General features: G+C 45.6%; 1 pseudogene; it reads right to left on the bottom strand.

The window, feature by feature from the left end:
* Positions 1-8,703, bottom strand: part of LOC103602799 — a 97,782-nt pseudogene extending 89,079 nt beyond the window's left edge.
* Positions 8,704-11,379: the final 2,676 nt, after the last annotated feature.

Below are 11,379 nucleotides of genomic sequence, written 5' to 3'. Positions count from 1 at the left end.
GATGTATCTGAGAAGTTGCAAGCTTAGAATCTCTGGAGACCTGCAGAGTAGCCAGAAACAGACTCTGGGATCGTGGGGACAAGAGAGACAAGTCATGATTAAAACAAAATCCAGAGAGGCGTGGGGGAGGAGGAAATGGATGGTTTTAATACCACCACCTTCCCTTTCATTTTTAATAACAGGGTCGCCTTTGCAGCAGTAACCCTGTCAGGTCTCACCCTGTCCCGTTCGCATTGGAGTTCACATGCATGTGCTGCCAATTTTCAATTTAATTTGTTGCAGTTCTGCTGGTGGCAACAGGTCCTGGTTTATCTTTGTAGCTAATACTGCTAATTGTTTATCCAGTCTTCAGTAATATCTCATTAACTTTATAGGCTATCGTTTCCACATCATCTACGGAATTAATTTTCTGCAAATCTAGAGATGTTGGTGTTTGAGAACATTTTCCTTCAGAAACAAAACAAAACAAAACTGGAAAAAAAAAAAAGCACTTGGTAAAGTTGGAGAAGCCAGTTGTCATTTTTTGTTGCAGTGTCCCTCAAGGAAATATGCCTAAAAATGATCTTTTCTTTAATTTTTTTTTAAAGAACCCTCCTAAGCTATTCATCATTTTTGGAACGGTCATTGTCATAAGGCATTTATGGTATGGATACACAGATATAGACAGATAAGCATACAAGATATTTGGAGGCAACACAATGTGGGCCTTTCTATCATTTGCCTTAATGTAATAAAGTTGTTATTGTAGGATTCAGAGGAAGCCAGCTTCCTCTGAATCCCTCCTCTCCCAGTAGCAGAGAACAAGATCGTGGGACCCTCGGGGATGGGATCTGTCCAGTTAGGAACAGTGGGTGGAGGAAGCCTGGCATGTTGCAGAAAAAGTTTTATTGGGAGTTCACAGGTTCCAGCTCCAGCAAAGCATGTGGGCAGCAGATTCAGCCACGGAGCGATCATTTTCAGACCTCTGGGCCAGGTGGCTTGTGCATTTTCACCCTTCAGTGGGACAAAATGCCCTTCATTTCTCTCTGGATGCTGCCATTGGATGAGGGAGTGCTGAGAACACACACTCTCCCAAGTCCAACCTTTCAGGGTCTTCTCAGATGACCTTTGTATCTCAGCCTCCCCTCTGGTGGCTGACTTGGAGCTGCACTTTGTTCCCTCCAAGGCAGGCTCTTTTCTCTGCCAGTAGAGCAGCGTACGCAGCCTTAGAGAAGCCCATGGAGCCATGCAGCTGATTCTTTGGCTGTCATGGGAGTGAGGTGACCTCGTGGGCCCCTCAGGACACGCAGAGTCTCTATGTAAGCAAACGCAGGTGTAGAAGATGCTAGAGCCCTCAGAACACCTGAATGTGTTAAAAAGTGTGGGTAAAGTTCCTTTCTTCTCTCTCTCTTCTGCCTTGGCTACAGCCAATCTTGGATCTCACAAAGAGCCATCTCATTCTTCCAGATCTCGTCCATGGGCTTGGGGATGGGGCCAGGGCAGCAGCCAGGTGTGGGCCCCATCAGGTCTGGCTAATTGAAGAATCGACCCACCTTCCATATCACTTCTGCCTCCATTTCCACCAGCCTCCCTGGGATGCTCCAGTCTCTCCAAGACAAGAAGGTGGAGAGGTAAAGCCAGGGAACAGGAAGGCTATAAATTAGGAAAGAAAAAGGGGAAATACAACCCTGAGAGGCAGGCTGTGCTGTTCCCAAATCTAACACAAAATGCTGAGATTTGAAACGCAGCTAATTGTTTCCAGGAACTTCCCTTTCTCTTCATGCTCAGACACAAGGAAGCCAATTTCATACCTCAAGGAACTGGTGGATGGTCCATGGGGTTCACCTAGGTGGGCACGGCCACTCTGCAGGTGATGTATCTGAGAAGTTGCAAGCTTAGAATCTCTGGAGACCTGCAGAGTAGCCAGAAACAGACTCTGGGATCGTGGGGACAAGAGAGACAAGTCATGATTAAAACAAAATCCAGAGAGGTGTGGGGGAGGAGGAAATGGATGGTTTTAATACCACCACCTTCCCTTTCATTTTTAATAACAGGGTCGCCTTTGCAGCAGTAGCCCTGTCAGGTCTCACCCTGTCCCGTTTGCATTGGAGTTCACATGCATGTGCTGCCAATTTTCAATTTAATTTGTTGCAGTTCTGCTGGTGGCAACAGGTCCTGGTTTATCTTTGTAGCTAATACTGCTAATTGTTTATCCAGTCTTCAGTAATATCTCATTAACTTTATAGGCTATCGTTTCCACATCATCTACGGAATTAATTTTCTGCAAATCTAGAGATGTTGGTGTTTGAGAACATTTTCCTTCAGAAACAAAACAAAACAAAACTGGAAAAAAAAAAAAAGCACTTGGTAAAGTTGGAGAAGCCAGTTGTCATTTTTTGTTGCAGTGTCCCTCAAGGAAATATGCCTAAAAATGATCTTTTCTTTAATTTTTTTTTAAAGAACCCTCCTAAGCTATTCATCATTTTTGGAACGGTCATTGTCATAAGGCATTTATGGTATGGATACACAGATATAGACAGATAAGCATACAAGATATTTGGAGGCAACACAATGTGGGCCTTTCTATCATTTGCCTTAATGTAATAAAGTTGTTATCCAGGTAATCTCTATGGCATGTGTCTTGGTTTCTCAGAACGTTTAATAATTGCCCCCTACCTCCTCCTTTGGAGGATGGTAAACTTAGAAGAACACAGCGCAGGATTTAGCTAGAATCCTTTGTAACCCCATCTAAGAGTTGACACCCATTTCTGCCCCTTCCGTCACCTCCCCCCTGCCCACATTTGAACAAAGGCACAGTGTTTGCTTTTCCCATACGTCCCCTCCCCTGCTCTAGAGCTGGCCTCTTTGTGCCTCACCTGGTCCCTAGTCTTTAAGGAAAAAAAAAAATGTAGAAGAACACAGCGCAGGATTTAGCTAGAATCCTTTGTAACCCCATCTAAGAGTTGACACCATTTCTGCCCCCTCCGTCACCTCCCCCCTGCCCACATTTGAACAAAGGCACAGTGTTTGCTTTTCCCATACGTCCCCTCCCCTGCTCCAGAGCTGGCCTCTTTGTGCCTCACCTGGTCCCTAGTCTTTAAGGAAAAAAAAATTTTTTTTTTCTCTCCCCACTCCTCCCACCACTCTTGGACCAGATGGATTGACTGATCCACTTTTCTGAGTTGCAGACTGCAAGAAATGACCTCCCTTCTTTGTCGCAAGCATAAGGGAGCTTTGCTAATACAATGTCCCTATAGATGGATCATTCATGGTCATAGCAGTGTAGCCTCCCCTGCTGCCTGCCTTGGCCTCAGCTGCCATCCTTAGCTGCCTCAGTGGCACAGCAGCTCATGATTTGGCATGTGTCTGTCTCCAAGTAGCCAGAGTTTCAGATTCTTCTGTTCAGGGGAACATGCAGAACTTCTCCACAGCCTGGCCCGTGCTTTTCAATGGCTATGTTGTTGTTCCTGCAACACTGGGAGCTGCCATTCATCACCACAGACTGAAATAGGCAGGGATGTCATCACCTGCTAGTGAAAGAGGACAAACCTGATTAACTGGGCTGAAGACAGCAGGAGGCCTGGTTCTCACTGCTGCCAACTGCGGCCACGGCAGAGACGCGGGCCACAGTGCAGGAGGCATTTGGGAATCAGCACACGGTGGTCCTGCTTTGAGTGGGAGAATCTGTGCAGCAAGGGGGTCCTGAGAGATACTATCACATGCAGTTGGACAGAAGAGAGGATTCCAGGATGGCGGGTGGGCTTGGACTTCTCTTGACTGGCCATGACCCGTTCCACCCGGGTGAAGGGCAGGTGTTCATGCCCTCATGGGCACCCAGGAAGGATTCAGACGTTTGAGGCACATCCAGTGCATTCTGTTTCAGCTGCCTGGCCTGCTGCTTTCCCATCCAGAACCTTCTCCCCAAATCCTTCTGTATTCATCCATTTCTCTTGCTTATAACAGAATACCTGAAACTGGGTAATTTACAAAGAAAACTTTATTTCTTAAAGTTTTGGAGGCTGGAAATTTCACAGTCCAGGGGGCACATCTGGTAAGGGCCTTCTTCATGATAACTCTCTACAGAATCCTGTGACAGTGCAGGGTGTCACACAGCAAGAATGGGCAAGAGCTCTCTCGTGTGCTCCTCATAAAGCCACCAATCCACACACATGCTAACTCATTACTTCATGAACGTATTAATCCACTCACAAGGGCACAGTCCTCACAATCCAATCACTTCTCAAAGGCCCCACCTTTCAAATATCATAATTGATTTCCTACTCTCCTAACAGTGTTACAGCGGGGAACGAGTTTCCAACATATGAACTCTTGGGGGGCACGTTTGACCCATAGCACTCTGCTCCTGGCCCCCAAAGCTCATGTCCTTCTCACATGTATATACCTTCATTCCATCCTCAGAGTCCCCAAGTCTTAACTTCCTCCAGCACCAACTCAAAAAGGTCCAAAGTCCCTTCTGTGAAATTAAAACCAGTTATCTACTTCTAAGACACAGTGGTGGAACAAGCAAGGGTACTTATTCCTGTTCAAAAATGGAGAAATAGGCCCCCAAAGAGGGATAACAGGTCTTAAGAATGTATGAAATCCAGCAGGGCAGGCATTAAATCTTAAAGCTGGAGAATAATCTCCTTTGACTCCACGTCTGGCATCTTCTGCACACTCGTGCAGGGGTTTGGCCTCCAAGTCCTTGGACAACCGTACTCTTATGTCTTTCCCGGGCTCAGCCCATGCTTCAGCTCTCCCAGGTTGGTGTTGCATGCTGGTAACTCTGCAACTCTGGGGTTTCAGTGGTGGTCCAGCTCTCATGGCTCCACTAGGCATGGCCCTGGTTGGGTTTCTCTGCGTCAATTCTGACCCCATATTTCTGCTCGACATTGCTCTAGTGAAGGTTCTCTGCAGTGACTTTGCTGCTGGACAAATTTCTTCCTGGACCACCTGTCTTTTCCATGCACCCTCTGAAATCAGGGTGGGGGCTGCTATGCCTCCACAGCTCTGGTATTCTGCCATCCTGCAGACTTAACAACATGTAAACACCACCAAGGCTTCTGGCTTGTATCTTCCAAAGCACCAGGTCTAGCAGTACCTGGGACCAATTTAGCCACAGCTAGAGCAGCCAGAGCAACTGGAGTGCAGGTGCAGGGAGAAGCATCCTGAGGTGGCCCTGGGCAGTGAGCCTGTGGAGGGCATGTGAGGCCTGTTCCTTGAAACCATTCTTTCTCCCTAGGACTCCGAGCCAGTGATGGGAAGGGGATGCCTCCCAAACTTCTGAAATGCCTTCGAGATCTTTCTTCCATTCTCTTGATAATACCTTCTCTCCTTGTTCTTCTTAGCAGATGGCCACTGGGCTATACCCTTAGTTTTCTCTCCTGAACAGATGTTTTACTCTTTATGTGGGCAGGCTGAGACGTTTCCAATTTTTTAACCTCTACTTCCCTTTTAATTATAAATTCTGCCTTTACTTTATGCCTTTGCTGCCATAACTCAGCATAGGCTGTTACAAGTAGCCATGCAGCTGCCTGAATGCTTTGCTGCTTAGCAATTTCTTCCACCAAGTACTCTGGTTCATAACTCTTAAGTACCACATTCTAGAAAGCCTTCCAGCATGGACCCAATTTAGTCAAGTTCTTTGCCAGTTCATAACAAGGGTGACTTTTTCTCCAGTTTCCAATAAGCTCTTCCTCATTCCCATCGGAGACCTCCTCAGAATTTTCTTTATGGTCCATGTTTCTATCAGGATTCTGGTCACCACCGACCAATCTCTGAGAAGTTCCAAACTTACCCTGGTCTTCTTGTCTTGTAAGCCCTCACCAGAATGTAGGCTTTTTCTAGCCTGGTCCTCCAAATTCTTCCAGCCTTTGTCCATCACTCTGTTCCAAAGCCACTTCCACATTTTTAGGTGTTTGTTATAAGCAACATCCCACTTCTTGGTACCAACTTTCTGTATCCATTTGTTTCTGTTGTTTATAATAGAATACCTAAAACTGGGTAATTTATAAAGAAATGAAGTTGATTTCTTACCATTTTGGAGGCTGGGAAGTCCATAGTCCAGGGGGAACATCTGGTGAGGGCCATATTCTTGATGGTGACTCAGTACGGCAATGCAGGGTATCACATGGTAAGAATGAGCAAGAACTCTCTCATTTGCTTCTTATAAAGCCAGCAGCTCACACCCTGATAACTCATTATACAGTCTTCATGATCCAATGACCTTTCAAAGGCCTCACTTTTCAAATATTATAATTGGGTTTCCTACCCTCTTAGCACTGCTACAGTAGAGATCAAGTTTCCAACACGTGAACTTTGGGGGACACATTTGACCCACAGTGCCCACCCACCCAGACACTCTATGCCTGGTCGTCTGCTCTTCATTTGGCTGAGTTGCAGACCCCTTTGGCAATATGAGGAAAGGTATGAACAAGAAACACATCTATTCCCCAAACACATTCAAATTGCTTAGGTTTCACGGGATTCACGGGATACCAAGTAATCACATCATCTCTGTCCTTTATGCAAGAAACACAAAATGGCTAGGACATCAGCAAAAGTCTTCTAGGTGCTTTGGAGACCATGACAAGACAAGACACTCAGGGTGCAGCATTCCATGACCCATGGTGCCAAGGAAACAACTTGACAAGTAAGAACTTGGTCCTTCATTCCTGTTGTCTTGGGAAACAGCAAATGTAATTCGATTCTACAAATATTTTCAAGCGTTGACTGTCGTCCAACAAAAGCTATCCTGTTGTCTTGGGAAACAGCAAATGTAATTCGATTCTACAAATATTTTCAAGCGTTGACTTGAAATTATTTGAATATTTTCAAGCGTCGTCCAACAAAAGCTCCATGCTGGGTGCTTTCAGATAAAAGTGGCAGAAACCAACTCAAAATAGTTTAAGCTAAAATGGGATTTGTTGGCTCCTGTAGCTGAGAAGTCCAAGGGTGGGGCCGGTCTTGAGTATTCCCACACTGTGGTCAGGTGTCCAGGTTTTCTTCTATCCCTAGATTCGTCTCCTCTTTCTCTCGCTCTGTCTCTCTCTGTCTTTCCCTCTGTCTCTCTGTCTCTCTCTGTCTCTATCTCTCTCTCTCTCGGTCCTTCATATTCTCTCTTGCTGTATCTTCTTCTGCAGAAGATTTTCCTCTTTGAGGGGAGGAGAGAGACAGGAAGCAGGTAAAGGAAACAGAACCAGATAGTTCTAGCCTCCTATCCTGCCAATTCACTGTCCAAAATAAAGTGGCTGTGTGTCTTTCCTTCTTGGACCATAAAGTGAAGGGATACGAACCCAGATTTAATAGAATTGCTCTGGCTTCTGTTTTAATGACAGACTGAAAGGGGACAAGGTCAAACCAGGGATACCAGTAAACACCCAGATTAGAGATGATGGCACCTGGGCCTAGCTGTTGAGCAGGGGAGGAAATGTTTTCAAGATAGAGACAATAGGATTGTCCTTACAGGACAGGTATGGAACAGGGAAGCATGAAAAGGGTGAGAAGTGGTGCCATGCTCTTTTGGCCCAAGGAAGTACAAACATGGCATTTCCATACATTATAATTCCCTCTGCACCTGCCCTTTACCACTCAACAGTTTATCCTGGAGATCCCTCCATAGACAGACAGGTAAATAGATAGACACAGAGCAGGCATAGATATAGGTGTAGGTGTAGATAGATATAGATACAGATACAGATATAGATGTAGATACAGGTGCAGGTACAAGAATAGGTGTAGATAGAGGTATAGGTAGAGATGTGGATAGATGTAGCTGTACATCTGTTGTTAGGACTGTTATAACAAGCTACCCCAAACGGCATGGCGTAAACAATGGGAATTCGCTCTCTCACGGTTCTGAGGCCGGTTGTGTACAACCAGGGTGTGGGCAGGGCTCGTTCCTTCCGAGGCTGTGAGGGGAAACTGTCCCAGGCCTCTCTCCAGCTTCTGGTGGCTCACCAGCGATCTCTGGCATTCCTCGGCTTGTAGCAGCATCACCCCCATCTTTGTCTTCATCTTCGTCACATGGTTTTCTCCCTATGTGTGTCGGTGTCCAAATCCCCCTTTTCCTAAAGGATTAGGACCCCTCCCCCCCCCGCCACACACACACAGCAGGATGACCTCATCTTGACTAATCAGCAATGAACCTGTTTCTAAATAGGGTCACATTCTGAGGTATCTGGGTTTGAGACTTTGACACATGAATTTGGAGGGCACACAATTCAACTCAACATATAGGTCTAAGTACAGATACAGGTACAGGTGTAGGTATAGGTGTAGACAGGTGTAAACATGGGTGTACATAGATATAGGTACATGTACAGCTGCAGACTAGGCAAAAGTTGATATAGACGTAGGCACAGACACAGACAGACACAGACACAGACATGGATGTAGACACAGATACAGACACAGACATATATATAGACATAGATACAGATATAGATGTAGACACAGATATAGATACAGACACAGACACAGATATAGATACAAATATACATATAGATGTGGACATAGATATAGATACAGCCACAGACATTACAGATATAGATACAGACACAGACACGGATACAGACACAGACACAGACATGGATGTAGACATAGATACAGACACAGATGTAGACACAGATACGGATACAGATATACGTATAGATGTGGACATAGATAAAGAAAGAGATAAAGACACAGAGATAGACACAGGCATAGACAGATACAGATACGCATACAGATATAGATATAAATAAAGACATAGATATACAGACACACACATAGATACAGATATAGATATAGACATAGACATAGACCCAGATGCAGACACAGACACAGACACAGATGCAGACGCAGACGCAGACACAGACGTAGCTATAGACACACACACAGATACATATGCAGATACAGATAATAGATATAAATATAGATACGGACGTAGATACACATACAGATGCAGACGCAGACGCAGACACAGACACCGCTATGGACATAGACGTGTAAACTCAGCATACTCCTCCTACACTGGCACACACTGACCATTTTTCCATTTCCACCTGGATGAGCATTCTGGGTGTTTGCAACGCCACTATTGCAAATAAAGCCTCGGGGACCACCCGTGGGCCCACATGCAAGCATCTCTCTAGCACCTAGCCTACAGCAGGCTCAGCAGGCTATGATGTACATGCCTCTTCAGCTTTAGGAGAACCTGCCCCGCTGCACTCCAAGCAAGCATTCCCTGTCCCTCCAGCCTCACATCCCCGTCACTTCTACTGTTGCATCCTGATGTTGGCTGTTCTCTGTCCTTTTCTGGGCAGACCCACCTCTTTGAGGTCGTGTCAAGGGCATGGTAAAATCCACGCTGTCTCTACTGAGCTGAGCTCTCATACGGGGCACCCAGACTGCGAGCATCTGGCTTTTCCGGACTCTTGGGTTTCCCTCTGGGCAGCAGGCTATTGGACAGCAGGCAAGAAAACAGACTTGTAACTACCCAAGACTGTGTTCCCACCCACCAGCAGAGGAAGGCGGAGGAAGATCAGCAAAGCCTGGGGTTCTCCTAACGGGACCCTCAAAGAAAACCCGTTTCCAGGCTGGTCACAGTTTCTCCCACCACACATCATTCTCGCCTATGGCCCAGAGCCCTCCCCAGTTCCTCCTAGACGCCCCCTGCCACCTCACCCACTCCCCTAGGAGACAAGATCTTTGTCATGTGTAGTCCTGCCTTTAATTATTGTTTACAAGATTCACATGTTCTTTTCTCATTACAGTATCACCACCATACGGTGAGGGTCCCACAGCCCAGATACTGGGGAGTCTCTGCTGACCACCTCCCCGCCTGCACTTGGGTGACATTAGAGACAGCATGCCATCCCCCGGTCTGATCCCACCTTTATTTGTCTCTCCCTCCACCGGGGCTCTCTCTTCCTTTCCTTGCTCACGATCTGGCTAACGTTGCTGTTTTCTCTGGAACCTTCTGATTCAGCATAGCTTTTTAACCCCTCTGATCAATGCTTCTCCCCTCAATCAACGCTTCTCATTCAAATACCCCAATAACTGCGACAGTGAGCACCTTTACATAGATTTTGTTTGTTTGTTTGTTTTGATCCGATCTATCCTTTCAATTACAGTTTTCGTGCTTGTTTAAGAAATCCTTCCCCATCCCCAAGCGCTAATGATATCTTTTTCTCATTTATTCTAAATCACTAAAACTTCATTTTCTACATTTAAAGACTTTGGTTCATCTGCAATTCATTTTATGTGTGTCGTAAGGTTCAAATTCAATTTTCCCACCACAAATTCAGTGTCATCTCTGTCAAAATCAAAATCTGTCTAGGTGTGTGTCCGTCCCTTCCCCGCCACTGAGTCCTGTCCCACCACTTCCGTTTCGTATCACCCTTTGAAAGTGAAGAATTCAGAGGCATATAGCACATTACAAGGTTGTGCAACCATCACCACTATCAAATTCCAGAATATTTTCATCACCCCATGCCCATTAGCAGTTAATCCCTTTCCTCCCAGTCCCCAGAGACCACTAATCTACATTCTGTCTCTGTAGATTTGCTTATTCTGGACATTTCATACGAATGGAACCACACGATATGTGGTCTTCTACTTGTGTCTCTCACTGAGCATCACATTTTCAAGATTCATCTATGCTGTAGTACGTATCAGTCCTTCATTCCCTTTTGTGAACAAGTGATAATCCATTGTATGGAGATACTGCGTTTTGTTTATCCATTAATCAGTTTATGGATATGTGGGTTATTTCCACTTTTTGGCTATTAGGAATAATGCTGCTATGTACATTGACGTGCACGTTTTTGTGACAACCCATGTCTTCAACTCCCTTGGGTATACATACATTGGAGCTGTTGGGTGCATTCGTTTCTTACTGTTGTAGTAACAGATTACCACGAGTTCTGTAGCATTAATCGTACCAATTTATGACTCCACAGTTATGAAGATTAGACATTCAGAATCAGTGTCACTGAACTAAGATTGAGGCGCGGGCAAGGCCGCATTCCCTCTAGAGGCTGTTGGGGAGAGTCTGCTCCTGGAGGCGCTGCATTCCTGGGCTTTGTGATTACTGTGCCCAACTGAGTGAACCAGGATGATTTTCCCATCTCAAAATCTTTAATCTAATCACACCTGCAAAGTCTCTTTGGGCATGTAAGGTAAAATATTCGCAGGTCCCAGGAATTAGGATGTAAACATACTTGGGGATGTTATTCAGCTTACCAAGCTGGGTCATATGGTGACTCTATGTGTAAATTTTTGAGAAACCACCAGGCTGTTCTCCAAAGTGGATGCACCAGCAGATGGTGAGGGTTTCAGCATCTCCACCCGCTCCTCGCCAGCACTCATTATTACCTGTTTTCCTGATTAGGTTTAGTTTGGTCACAGCCATCCCTG

The sequence above is a fragment of the Galeopterus variegatus genome, unplaced genomic scaffold (assembly GCF_000696425.1).
Source record: "Galeopterus variegatus unplaced genomic scaffold, G_variegatus-3.0.2 Scaffold4314, whole genome shotgun sequence".
Taxonomy (NCBI): Eukaryota; Metazoa; Chordata; class Mammalia; order Dermoptera; family Cynocephalidae; genus Galeopterus; species Galeopterus variegatus.
Note: the sequence above shows the minus strand (reverse complement) of the source record. Positions and strands in the feature narration are given on the sequence as shown.